The sequence below is a fragment of the Harmonia axyridis genome, chromosome 4, assembly GCF_914767665.1.
Source record: "Harmonia axyridis chromosome 4, icHarAxyr1.1, whole genome shotgun sequence".
Classification (NCBI taxonomy): domain Eukaryota; kingdom Metazoa; phylum Arthropoda; class Insecta; order Coleoptera; family Coccinellidae; genus Harmonia; species Harmonia axyridis.
This window is the reverse complement of record NC_059504.1, coordinates 45,708,271-45,723,543: the sequence shown is the minus strand read 5'-3', so window position 1 is coordinate 45,723,543 and position 15,273 is coordinate 45,708,271. Positions and strand designations below refer to the sequence as shown.

The 15,273-nt window shown below is 34.9% G+C and overlaps 1 protein-coding gene across 3 annotated transcripts in view; it reads left to right on the top strand.

Annotated features, from left to right (window-relative positions):
* Window positions 1-663: 663 nt before the first annotated feature.
* LOC123677358 overlaps window positions 664-15,273 on the top strand; it is a 104,528-nt gene continuing 89,918 nt past the window's right edge. For all 3 annotated transcript variants that reach the window (XR_006747092.1, XM_045613824.1, XM_045613828.1), the window contains exon 1: window positions 664-853. The gene's annotated coding sequence lies outside the window, so the exon portion shown is untranslated. The remainder of the gene's footprint in view (window positions 854-15,273) is intronic.

Sequence of the window (15,273 nt, the reverse complement as noted above, 5' to 3'; positions counted from 1 at the left end):
AATTTGAGTTATCGCAGCCTACCACTTGAAAACTGATTACTGAACATGCCAGGTGGCTCTTAAAATTTTAAACTCTGTGTTACTCAGAATAAGAGAGATAGACCAAACATATGTTATATATTCGAAGTAAGGGGAAAAAGAGCTAGTCAAATATAGAAAAATATACAGGATGTCCTATTTGGAAAAATGAAGTTGCAATCAATATGTTGCCCCCTCTGAATATATTTCGTTTTGTGAAATCATTTTAAAAAACACTAGTCGATTCCGTGAAACTTTTGTAGAAAACATTTTTTTGTACCTCCTTTAGTAACAAAATTGAAGCGGGGGTCATATTATGGTGAAAAATCCGGTACCTAATAGATTATTTCTTTTCTTTTTGTCCTTATTTTATAACTTGATGTTTTTCAACTATTCCTCTACAACGAACTCCCCGAAATTTTTTTTCTGGCTACCACCTCACCAACTCAGCCACCCTGTAGAAAAAATCCAATCTGGATTCGTGACTTTCCTCTCGGCGAAACGCAAAACTGGACGGACAAACCAATCAACGTCCGATCGAAATCAAGACGTCAACGTCTGAGCACATCATGAATGACAGTTGACGTGTCGGACGTCGGTGCGCGCATGCTAACGTACCCTATATATGTACAATTCGTGGTCTGCCCGCCGTTCACAACCTGCGTGCACCCAAACGAAACCAGACGTCTAGATCTCACGCAGGTGAGCGTAAACCGTGTTGCGCGACTTGCGACGTGCGTCAAACAAAAGCCGACCGGGTCCTGATCCGAGATTCTACTACCTGTTGATTGGGACGCTCTCTTCCTGAAGGATTGCTCTTGCGGACTGCTCCAAGGTGAGTTGGTCACGGGGGGGTTTGAGAAAAAAAATAATATTTTTTATGGACCGAATAATTCATGAATATAGGAAACCTTTTTGAATTTCTATGAGGATCCTTGGAATTTTTTATTTGTATTCGGGTTTTTCTTTGCGAAAGTTTCGTCATGAATTGATAATCTCCGTAACTTTCTGATTGGCTTTCGGGTTCGTAATTCAATTTTTGCGGAAGTGCGAAAAAATTTTTCCTTAAGCAAATTTCATTCAGCATAAACAGAATAATCAATAGGGTGTCTGAGAATTAGTATGTGAGTACTTATTTAAGAAATAATGTTTTGAAAAAAGTGAGGGGTCCTATAAAATTCAGGAGGAAAATAATATCTATTGAACAACCGTTCTGAATCTGCCAATTTTCGACACAAATATGATAAAAATACTTTTCGCGCCAAAAAAACAAGGAATAAATTGATCTGAATCGTTAATTTTTTATGTACAGGGTGTTTCACGTGATAGGGTCACTGGATTTGGTGGCTTATCCTTTGATCAATATTGGAAAGTGTCCCATCAAAATGATACTATTATTTACGGGCTATTCGAATATGTTATCGGAAATATTATGGATCCAAGGCAGGGAAAGTTATTGAGGAAAAACCTTTTTTCTAAAAAAAATAATTTCCAAATTTGACTGATTTTCCAAATAAAAAGGTCTAGAGATTATTTCTCACAAATTGTTTACCCATTTGAACTTCCGGTTTTCAATAAAACAGAAGATTTTTCTTGCAAAATATATTTCATGATATTTTTGCATATTTTCTGAATTTTCAATCGATTCTGAATCCAAATATGTAATCATAGTGGTGGTTTTATATTTAGTTAAAGCTATTCCATTTAAAATTAAATTCTGATTCCATATTCGGAAAATATCTACATATATCTGTTTCTATAAATATTTGATTGCCAAATTTTTAAGTTTTCATTCTCGATTAAAATAAGTTTAAATGAATGAACAAACGGTGAGAAATTGTTCATAGACCATCTTATTTTGAAAACCAGTCAATTTTGCAAAAAAAAAATTAGAAAAAAACTAGTTTTCCTCAATAACTTTCCATGCCTTGGTTTTTCCATTAATATATTTGGATAGCCCGTGAAGACTACTTTCATATTGATTGGTCACTTTTCAATTTTGCATGAAGAATAAGCCATAAAATTCAGTGACGTAAAACACCTTGTACAGAATGGGCATATTTCGATATTTTACCACTACAACTTTTAAATCAGAGGAGATAGACAAAATCTGATACCCCATTCTGGTTCTTTTTTTTGGGAACCAACAAGAGTAGTATTCATTTTTGTATAAGCGGTTTTCAAAATTACAATATAAAGGTCGAATCCTTCATCATTCGACCAATCAATCTAATACTAGTAGAATATCTAAATTATGAAAATATTGTACCTAAATATCTTTTTTACATAAACTTTTTTGTCTAGAAATACAATTTCAACTGACAAAAAATAACGAGTTATACCTTTTTGTCGCAAACTATGAGAACCATTTACTTGGAATTTGATGCAAGCTAGCTCAAAAATACTTTCCATTACTCTTCACTGACGTAGAATGAAGAGATTCAGATATATTCATAATTTTATGAATCGTTTTTTATTTAAAAACCTATGGATTTTTCAATCATACCTAATAGACGATTTATTTTGATAAGAACAAATTCCGAGCAAATACAAATGAACTTATGTATAACGATATTCAGAGTTATTATATGATCAAAAAAAACTTTTGTCAAGCAAAATATGTCAATATTTTCTAGTAGAATGTAGAGAATGGAATTTCTTGTTTGTGAAATATGTACATTCACCATTTTGTAACCATATACAAAGTGATGTATCTGAATCTGAATATGAGATGCCATTTTGCTTTTCAATAGAGCTACAGGTTTAGTTTCTTAAAAAATTGTTTCTAGTGATTTTCATAATTGAAAAACATAAAAACGTGAAGTGGTGAATGAACCAGTGTTGAAATGAGCCTTCTGTGCGAGTATTATACTTTATTTTCTTCAATTCACTGATTTTTTCTTAAATTAATGAAAATTTCCATGAATATCATTTAGTGATTTTCGCATTGAAAAAATTTGGTTAGGTTAGGTTAGTTAGAACTGTTCACTGTATCACAAATTTAAATGATAATTGATAAATTCTCGAAAGGATATTTTCGAGTACCAACAAATAATAATGAAATATAACCACGAATTCTATGTGGAACTGAGATATTCCGGCACGATTTTGTTCTATAAGGTATGCCAGAACAAATGGTTCTGCCTCAGGAAATCTGTTCTACTCTCTCGTCACTGTAACAATTAGATCTCATCCGACAAACAGAAGTGTAATGGTATGGTATAAAGTCCTATGAAGATTCTAGACCTCAATTCATTCAAATCCTGTTTTCGATCACATTTCAAGTATGAAGTAAACTTGATTTCAATAACACTACCCAGCAACATAAGGTTTATCTATTATCATTGAATTTGAAATATTTCTCTACCTTTCCTAAACGCATGAACCCCGTGCTCAGTCATGAAGCCGAATAGAGAATTTATCGAACTTGCATTATTAATTGGAAGAGATTGTGCCCTGAACAATAAATCATCAATTTTAATGCTCAAAGCAGAAATACCATATAATCACTTCACAAATTCCACTCATATTTCCAAGGGACCCAATTTTCTACGTAGAAACCTTTCTGGAGATTCCTAAATGTGAAAGTTCCTTAGATATATTCGAACAAAAAGTTCAAGTCAAAGAGAGAGATGTAATAAGTTGCAAAATGGCGAAGGAGCTCCATTTCTTCGGGGCAGCGACAAGTTGAAGAATTTGAATTAAGAATCTCCTAAAAAATATCGCATAAGAAGAATTCTTTCATGGACGTGAAGGAAAATTTAATTTATGGCGCTAAAAAATATTCTGTTGCTTGAAGGATTCATCAATAAAGAATCATATTTACATCCCAATGTAGGCGAGAAGATTTAAGCGTGAATGAAGTGATTTAGCACCGAGTTTTTCTCGATCTATATTCCTTCCACGATCTTCCTTCCAAGACATTCGTCTTCCCCGCTTGTATATTTAATACGAAGGAGAATCCTTTTCCCAAAGGGTAATCGAAAACAAGCCGATTGTCCTTTATTCATTACATTATTGAATTCAATCAGAACACGATTACCATCTGCCTCACAAGCGATTGTTTATTTCACTTAATTCCTAATTTATTCCGTAGAAAATACGATCAAATACTGATTTTGAGGTACTGAATACTTTCTGTTATATTAGCTATTCATGCTATCATTTGATTCCAAATAATTGGAGGATTCTCCTGTCAGAATACGTGTATTGATTGATGTTTCTAGTTAAATTGATATAATTTTTTTTTTCAACTTATTGAAATAGAATAGTTATTTATGATACAATTCCAGAATGCATTGATATTCTTACACGAGTGTTAAAATGAGCAATTTGCACGTGTATTATATCAGGTGTGTGAATAAGTCTTTCCTGTTTTTTGTAAGAGATGGCGCCACCAATACTGTGCGAGTATTTAATGGTTACATATGTCATAATCAAAGCTTATTCATCTGTCAACAATTCCACACTAACACATTAGTTGAAATTTTTTCGCATCATGAATTTTTGAAATCGTGAAAATGTCGAAATTTGAGCCGAGTCGACGTCATTTGCGGGAAGTTTCACTTTATTGGTTCAATTTGAAGAAATCTGCTGCCGAGGCGCATCCGTTGCTTCAGGAAGCTTATGGAGAAGGTTGTGTCGATGATTCAAGTGTTCGCGGATGGTTTCGACGCTTCAAAAGTGGCGATTTCGACGTGGAAGACAAGGAGCGTTCCGGGCGGCCGCAAATCTTTGAAGATCAAGAATTGGCGACTTTGCTTGATGTAGATTCGTGTCAAACACAAGAAGAACTTGCTGAAGCATTGGGAGTTGACCGAACAACCATTTCCAAGCGTTTGAAAGCCATGGGAATGATCCAAAAGCAAGGAAATTGGGTGCCGTACGAACTGAAGCTGAGAGACGTCGAACGGCGTTTTTTCACTTGCGAACAGCTGCTTCAGCGACATAAAAGAAAGGGTTTTCTGCATCGTATCGTGACTGGCGATGAAAAGTGGATCCGTTACGATAATCCGAAGCGAAGAAAATCATGGGGACTACCCGGCCATGCATCATCATCGACGGCCAAGCCAAATATTCATGGCGCCAAGCTCATGCTCTGTATATGGTGGGACCAGCTAGGTGTGGTTTACTATGAGCTATACATTTTCTCTAATTCACTGAATTTTTATTGAGATTAATGGAATATTCCAATAAATATCGTTTACTGATTTCTGCATTGAAAAATTTTGGTGGCAGAACAGTTTTCTATATGATAAAGGGAGCAAATGTCATTTTCAGTAAAAAATTTTGTCCCCAACATGGACTATCAAATTCGATATGAAGCGCGCAGAAATGAAAACATATCAGTGATACGATATTTCACTCAATTCGCGAGTTTCTCCACAAAGAACATACTTCTTATGTCCCATAGTGAATCAACGTTTCATATCAACTCAAAATATATTGAGATGAATACCTAAATATATCAGAAATTCAGAAAACAAACTTCAAGCGCGCCAAACGACGTGAAACAACGAATGACACTAGGAAAGCAATAGTTGCCAAACCTTGGATTTCAGCAGATAGTTTAAGAAAATAATAAATATTCTGCTTATTATAAATTCGATAATCAGGAAAAATATCGGATTCCAAATATTCAAATTTGCATATTTAATTGGGAATCACTCAAATCTCATTCAATATAATATACATTCTTAACGATATAGTGAAATTGTGGATTTGAAAATATATCACAATCCGACAATGTAATCTAACCATGTTGGGAACATGTAAAAATTGCGTATACTCCCTCTATCTATGTTTATTACTTTATGATAAATACGTGACAGGGGGTAGGAGTGCCAACTTATAATCATGAAATATAAGCATGCAATCTGTGTGAAACTACGCATACTTAATGTACCCCATATTCAAAAAAGGTGAAATTCATACGAAATCTTTTTCGACCCAACCTGAACCTTCAGGGTGTTCCTTAATAGCAAGATACAAATGTTAGAGTTCTCAATTATAATAATTTTAAAAAAATCGCATATGTATGGGCCCGCAAATGATCTCTTTCGAGATACAGCGTGTTAAAGTTTGTTTTTTTTCAAGTTTTTTTCATAGTACCTTCTCTTCACAAAATATTTTACTTAAATTTGGCATAGTTATTCCAATTAGAAGTTTTCATCCTGTCATATGGTGATTTTGAATGCAAATTTTCAGGATGATATTTTTTCTGGAACAATATCCGCTTCTTTTTCCAAGAACTTCTTTGGACCACTGGTAGTTTAGAAAAATATAAAGAGAAAGTTTTGATCCAGTACTACTTTTTTGGTTCCTTGTTGTTTCGTCTGCTACTGATTTAGAGGAAAAATTCTACTCAATACTCCAAATTATAATGATCCAATAAGTAAGCTGTGATGAATAAATTAATTATAAGTTATAGTACTTATTTATTTACACAATCTGTAATAAAGAATGATAAAGATTTGCTAAACCGGTATAATCATCAAAAAAAAGAAAGACTACAAGAAACACCTTGTACATCGAAAACAAAGCATTTGCGTGCTCATGTTTATTAGACTTTTTTTCTTAAAATTATCCAAAGAATCTCTCATTTTCCTTTGTAATTCTAATTTAGGAAGGAATACCCTATTAATATCAAATTTCATCATCGAACAAGCAGAATGTGAGGCACATTCACCTAACGGGTGTTTTTTTCGAGGTATATAACTTTAAGTTGGCATTACTGTTCAAGATGGCGACCGATTTAACAGTTGTCACAATGATGGCCAGAAAGTTACAGTCAATGGTGATCGGTAGAGCCATGATTACTAACTTTTTCATTCCTGAAATGAACAACCATGATGTCCAGAAGTTGTGGTTCCAACAAGACATCGCAACATGTCACACAACTCGTGCCACAATCGATTTATTGAAAGACACGTTTGGTGACCGCCTAATTTCACGTTTTGGACCTGTGAAGTGGCCTCCAAGATCTTGTGATTTAACACCGCTAGACTACTTTATATGGGGCTATGTAAAGTCATTGGTCTATGCGGATAAGCCACAAACCCTTGATCATTTGGAAGACAACATTCGCCGTGTTATTGCCGATATACGGTCACAAATGTTGGAAAAAGTCATCGAAAATTGTACGTCCAGATTGGACTACATCCGAGCCAGCCGTGGCGGTCATATGCCAGAAATCATATTTAAAATGTAATGCCACAAGATTATCTTCCGGATAAATAAAATTCATGTCAATCTAATACTCCATCGTTGTTTTATTGCAATTTAAAGTTCTATAGCTCTAAAAAAACACCCTTTACATCGAAAACAAAGCATTTGCGGGCTCAACAAGACTTTTTTTCTTGAAATTATCCGAGGAATCTCTCATTTTCCTTTGTAATTCTAATTTAGGAAGGAACACCCTATTAATATCAAATTTCATCATCGGACAAGCAGACTGTGAGACACATTCACCTAGTTATGCGAAAAACAGCCCAAACAGCAAAATAACCGATATTCTAAAATTACATTATTTTCATCCCTTACGGCGTCAGAAAGGGGAATAACGTATAATATCAAGTTCTCGTATATCTTATCATCATCATAGCCATAGGCATTAAATTAATTATATTCTCGACTTATTAGTTCAACATCATTCTGTTATTCGTTTTGGAGTTAAAACGGAATAACAATGAGGGAAGTTCAGAGAAGAGAGGAGATTGAAGAACTTTGCCACCAATGCGATTACGAAAACGTTTCATATGTAACGGGTGTTTTTTTTCGAATTATATAACTTTAAGTTGGCATTACTCTTCAAGATGGAGACCGATTTAACAGCAGTCAAATGATTTATTGTCAGTTTGGTTTGGCAATTCATCGTGAATAGAATCACGCCTGAACAATGCTTGCAAATAGTGTAATTTTATTTCGAAAATAATGGTTCTGTGCGGAATACGTATCGCGCATTTTATTTTGTTTAGCGATGAAGCGCACTTCTGGTTGAATGGCTACGTCAACAAACAAAACTGCCGCATTTGGAGTGAAACTAATCCTCCAGTTTATGTCGAAACACCGTTACATCCAGAAAAACTGACTGTTTGGTGCGCTTTATGGGCAGGTGGAATCATTGGTCCGTACTTCTTCAAAAACGATGATGGCCAGAAGGTTACAGTCAATGGTGATCGGTATAGAGTCATGATTACTAACTTTTTCATTCCTGAATTGAACAACCATGATGTCCAGGAGCTGTGGTTCCAACAAGACGGCGCAACATGTCACGCAGCTCGTGCCACAATCGATTTATTCAAAGACACGTTTGGTGACCGCCTAATTTCACGTTTCGGACCTGTGAATTGGTCTCCAAGATCTTGTGATTTAAAACCGCTAGACTACTTTCTGTGGGGCTATGTAAAGTCATTGGTCTATGCGGATAAGCCACAAACCCTTGACCATTTGGAAGACAACATTCGCAGTGTTAGTGCCGATATACGGCCACAAAGGTTGGAAAAAGTCATCGAAAATTGGACGTCCAGATCGGACTACATCCGAGCCAACCGTGGCGGTCATATGCCAGAAATAATTTTTAAAATGTAATGCCACAAGATTATCTTGCGGATAAAAAAAATTCATGTCAATCGAATAATCCATCGTTGTTTTATTGCAATTTACAGTTCTATAGCTCTAAAAAAAACACCCTTTATAACCCATACATTTTATTTCATCTCCGAAGTATTTCGTAGAGTTGTTCGATGTTTTTATATTTCTATCACACACAAACCCTCTGAAGATCACAAGTTAGAAAGCAGATCAGGATTTGCTGTGAAAGTCTAGAAAAGCATAACAGCATCCTCAGGTGGCAAGGATGAAAGTTTTATGGAAGTTTTTTTTCGTGCCACTTGAGGATACTATTCTTATATTGAAACAAGTGTTGTTGTATCTATACAGGGTTATTTTATTAGCTCACCGAAAGACTTTGCCATATGAAGGATTATATAAATTCAATAAAAAAAATAGTGCAATTTTATTTCGAAAATAATGGTTCTGTGCGGAAAACGTATCGCGCACTACGTCAATTTTATTTTGTTTAGCGATGAAGCGCACTTCTGGTTAAATGGCTACGTCAACAAACCGAACTGCCGCATTTGCAGTGAAGCTAATCCTCAAGTGTATGTCGAAACACCGTTACATCCAGAAAAACTGACTGTTTGGTGCGTTTTATGGGCTGGTGGAATCATTGGTCCGTACTTCTTCAAAAACGATGATGGTCAGAACGTTACAGTCAATGGTGATCGGTATAGAGCCATGATTACTAACTTTTTCATTCCTGAATTGAACAACCATGATGTCCAGGAGCTGTGCTTCCAACAAGACGGCGCAACATGTCACACAGCTTGTGGCACAATCGATTTATTGAAAGACACGTTTGGTGACTGCCTAATTTCACGTTTTGAACCTGTGAATTGGCCTCCAAGATCTTGTGATTTAACACCTCTAGACTACTTCTTGTGGGGCTATGTAAAGTCATTGGTCTATGCGGATAAGCCACAAACCCTTGACCATTTGGAAGGCAACATTCGCCGTGTTATTGCTGATATACGGCTACAAATGTTGGAAAAAGTCATCGAAAATTGGACGTCCAGATTCTTATCAAACCATAAGAATCATCATAATGTTCAGTTCCACAAGACAAATAAACCAAGTGCCTATATCTAATAATCAGTGAGATTCATATAATTGAAATATTCTGTTGCCATCAAGGTCTCCGGATTTGAAATCGTTAGATTTTTTCCTTTGGTCATATTCAAAAATCAACATTTATCAATTTTAAAATGTTGAGAAAACTCTAACAGTGTTAAATCTGGAGACCTTGGTGGCCACCGATAATATTAATTATCTGATGTTCGCAGATTATTATAAATAGGCATTTGGTTGTGTTGCCGTGCGAAACTGAAACTTTTGAGGATTTTTATGATTTGGTAAGGAATTTATATATCATGTTATATATTTCTGAAAATAGAAATTCTTATGGTTCACATTTGAAAGAAATAAAAGTTTGTATTATAACTTAAAAACTAATGGCAATAAAAAATCAAAAATCTTGGCAGTTGGTGTGATTGTTACGAAAAGTGACATATTACGGAATATGAATTTGAATCGTACGTTTCGAATTTTGAAATACTTCACAAAAACGCATTAAATTCGTGAATTATGTCTAACGAAATCGATTTTACACCAACAGAATTAAGAGAAATTGCGAATAATGTCTCAAATGATTTCACTAAATCCAAATTATATTATATTGACAACTGATGTGTGTTGAATTTTGATAGGATTGGAAGTAGTCTATGTAGACAACCACAAAACGAAAAATATAACGGGCAACAATGCTGCACTGTTTTTAAAACTGTAATGAACTCATTACGATACTGAAATAAATATACCTTAATACTGCTCTCACCACCATTTTGTAATCAAGACAACACGTTTCGAAACTTCATTACAACAGAACAAAAATTGTCGTGTAGCATTTCCACTCAAATGAATCGGTACTAAACTCCGACTGCAAAAGGAAAAACTGAAGTAGAAATTAATAAAGTTATGCAGCAGCTTCTTTTCCCTTGCGAAATGAAACATCATCCACGGTTGCAAACTCGAATATTAAAACCGCAAAATGAGCTCGCAGAAGTTTTACCATCTCCAACGTCATGTTTTCCACCAGTAAAAACGAAATTAAAAATCATCAGGATCTAATTCTCACTTCTTTGATGCCACTTCGAATAATACTCAAATCGCTGTAATTCCGAATAAACATCAAACGCCCATCAACGGGAAAAACACAAATTGCCTACATCCATTCGAGCGTAAAAAACGTTTAATTTTTCTATAATACTAGAAAAATAAACTATGTTGCTGAAGCATCCACATTCAACACGTCCTGGTCCTCCAATAACAACGAAGCTGTTCTTATGAGGGTGTTACATTGGTAATAGCGTGTGTTAACTCTTCGAATTTATTGTGCTTTAAACGTATGACACTTCCAGGGGGGTTTATAATGCCAAACCGAAGTTATTGATATAGATAGCGAAGAGACAGATGTGACATATTGGAAACAATTCCAAAATGGTAATTCAGCTGGTTATGGTCGATTTCATCTTGAAATTTTTGCTTGAATTATGCGTAAACCGCCGAGTTTATGGTTTCCACATATTTATGACAAATGATCTTTTCGAGCACTCGTCTCTGAATAGATCGCTTTATTATTTTGTTACAATGTCAGCCTGAATTTTGAATACAATATAGAATAGAATAGAATAATTTTTATTGTCCCAAAAGAAAAATTAACAAAAAAGTTTTATACAATCAGTAAATATAGTATAAACCTATTAAAAATAAACATTTTGTTTCCCACAAAAGTTCAAAACTTGTACGTGGGCAGTACCTATAGAAAAAATTTATAACAAGAATTTCGTGTACAAAAATATGTATAAAGAGAAAAAAGTAACAAAAATTACAATGGTTAATTCGACCAATTTTTACACATTTGGAACAGTGAAATGAAGTATCCAATATGAGGTGTAGTAAAAATAAATCCATTTTTTCTTATGCATGAAAAACAAGGCCATAAACAGAATGATCCGATACAGGTCAAGTATTAGGTCAATTGAAAAGTTCCCGGTTTGATGCACAGATGCTAGTATTAAATTCATATGATTTTTAGTTAGTACCAACCTTCAAACGATACGTATCAAAATTTGACAGCAGTCCGACTTTCAGTTTGTGAGATATTGCATTGTGAGTGTAGCTACTTTTGTTAATTGAAAAAAGATGGAAAAAAAGAATTTCGTGTGCTGATAAAATATTGCTCTTTGAAGGGAAAAAATACAGTTGAAGCAAAATCTTGGCTTGATGGAGAGTTTCCGTGGTCGGCACGAGGAGAATCAACCAATCATTGATTGGTGTGCTAAGTTTAAACGTGGTTAAATGAGCACCGAAGACGGCGAACGGAAAAATGTTCACAAAGTAATTTTGAATAGCCGTATAATGAAGTTGATCAAGATAGCAGACATTGTGAAGATATCATTCACGAATATTTGTGCATGAGAAAGCTTTGTGCAAAATGGGTACCGCGCGAGAGCTAATCGATCGTTAATGATTCTGAGCAGTATTTGAAGTTGTTTAAGTGTAATAAACCTGATTTTTTGCGTCGATATGTGACAATGGATGAAACAGAGCTCCATCAATTCACTCCGGAGTCCAATCGACAGTCAACTGAGTGCCAGACCGTCAACACCGATTATTATATAGCGTTATTAGATCGTTTAAAGGATGAAATAATTAAAAAACGGCACCATTTGAAGGAAACAAGGGTGGTGTTTCATCAAGACAATGCGCCGTGTCACAAATCAATGAAAACAATGGCATAATTGCATGAATTGGGCTTCGAATTGCTTCTGCATCCACCGTATTCGCCAGATCTGGCCCCCATATACTTTTTTCTGTTCTCAGACCTCAAAAGAATGCTCGCTGAAAAAAAATTTCGCACCAATGAAGAAGTAAATGCCGAAACTGAGGCCTACTTCAAAGCGAAAGACAAATCGTACTGAAAAATGGTATCGAAAAGTTGGAAGATCGCTATAATCGCTGTATCGCCCACGAAGGCAACTATGTTGAATAATAAAATCGAATTGTACCACCGTTGTCCTGATAGAACACAATTTCTGATTGCTTCCTTCAGATGATCCAATTGTTAACAGTACAGTTCTGAGTTAACAGTTTTGCCGTAAGGAAGCAGCTTATAGTAAATAATTCCCTGGCAGTCTCACCAAACACACAGCAAAACCTTCCTGGCCATTAATCCTAGCTTGGTCACCGTTTCCACCGGCTCACCACGGTTTCGACCACGACCGTTTTTGCTTGACGTTAACGTTAGTGATCCACTTTCATTACCAGTCACCAACCGTTTCAAAAATGGGTCGATTTTGTTGCAGCGATTCGCAGATGAAAATTCGGTCGATGAGGTTTTTTACTTTAACTCGTGTGGTACCCATACATCGAGCTTCTTCTTGAGACCACCCATATGCAAATGGTTCTAAACGGTTTTTTGTTCAACTAGCTTTTGGGCAATCAAAACAGTGTCTTCACATTAATGCTTTCCTCATTTTTCTTTGAACGATGTTCATTAATTGATGCCGAGAATGTTATAAAACTGTGAATTCATAGTAGTAATTTACTCAACAACCATTTTTACAAACTCAGGGGGAAATTGCCTTTCTCTAAGTCTCTTCCATACTTGATAGAAAAAATAGTGCGGGAATATCTTAGTTTCTTGGTTGGTACTCGAAACTCTCCTGTCTCCAATTTATCTATTATATGTCAAGATTTTGATACAGAAAACAGTTCTGTCAACCAACATTTTCCAATGAAAAATTTACTAAACGATATTTATGGAAATATTCCATCACTTCTATGGAAAATCAGTGAATCAGAGAAAATAATGTATAATACTCTTACATAAGGCTCATTTTAATACTCGTTCATTTAAAAATTCCCACTTCATGACTTAATTTTGAATTTTGAACTCGTGGAAGAATGCCGATGCCTTCTGCAATTGTATTTTGAATAACTATTATGAATTCAGCGTGATAACGTTCAATAGACACCAGTTTAATACCATTATGTTATTCTTGGACACCATAAATCTTGGCTAAAGAATACACAACAACTTCCTGAAGTTTCATGGCAGAACCAGGGATGGTCACAAACGATAAGTTTCGACTCACTGATGAAGAATCAGTATGCAAAAGTTGGGTACTTTCTTATTTCCCACAAGTAGCCGTAGACGTACAATTTCAAATAATATACAGTATCAAACTCGCTATTGGCATCAGTGTCTGATCCAACCCAAAACTGAAGCATCTCACCCTTTCATCTGCTTTCATCAATTTCTTTTCGGCATGACTGAAATTTTGAATTAGAAGTTCTTTTTTCATTGGGGAAATCAAGCGTGATCGTATTGAAAAGTGTTCTCGATTGAAGTAATCAGGAGGGAGGTAAATTGATCTTTTCATTTCTGGAAAGTTGTGTTTTTTCTTTCCCTGGGCGATCCGTTATCCTTCGATCCTTCGATAGGGGTGAACATAAAGAGGCCTTTAAGCGATAAGATGAATAATTTCGAGAAGAATCGAATCCTTTCATCTTTTTGAAGTTTTCGCTTCAGAAAAGATTATGACTTTATATTCGACATGAATTTATTATTTTATTATGGATATCTTCAGCGCTGGTTCGATCAATCTCATCGAAGAAGATATGGGACTGATTGAGTGTGAATGTTTCGAAATTGTTTCATAGTTTCAATTTAATTTTTCAGTATGGAACATTTCGAATATAACTTTCGCTTTCTTTTGAAAGGATCACTCAGTATACAGGGTGATTCACTTATTATATGTTAATGGAAAACTAATCAAAATTATGTACTGAAATTTTGCATGTTGTGGTTTGAGGCAATGATCTCCATAAAATATTTTCAGATCTCTACAACTTCCTACTACTACTTCCTTATTGCAAATAGAACACCTATTATATTATTGCCTCATTAGATAGCCTTTTTGATGACCATTACAGCAATATGCCATACCTTGGTTAAAACTCAATAGTCCATGAGTCAATGGGATTCTGATGAAAAAAATGATGGCAACGAGGACTTACGTTTTTTTGAATATTTCTGCAGATAAAGTTTATTTCGAACAAACCTATTTCATTTTCGATTCTGCAAATACGTACTAATATAAGACTGTTTGCGGTTTGGACCAAAAATGTACAGGGTATTTATCAGGAAATCATGGAGTTGGAAAACTCAAATTAATCAAAACTCAATATTTTCAAATAACAACACATTTTTTTAAATTATTTCAGAAAATTCTACGTATAAAAAGAGGGGGGTTACTTAAACGTATACCTAAAATGAAAACTGTAAGAGTTATCGAGGAAGAACTTTGAATCAGGAAAAACCGCAATTTAATGTTTCGATAACTAAATTTGACACTTCATTTGAATTAATTTTTCGTTGGAATTGTTCAGAAATCCATAAACCAATTTACTTTTCAATTACAAATAATTGATTACAATTCATGAAATGTCAAATTTAGTTATCAAATTTTAGTTACTTTCTGTGTTTTCCGGAAGTCACAGACTACTCCACACAGTTATAAATTGCGGTTTTTCCTCATTTAAAGTTCTTCCTCGATAACTCTTAAAGTATTC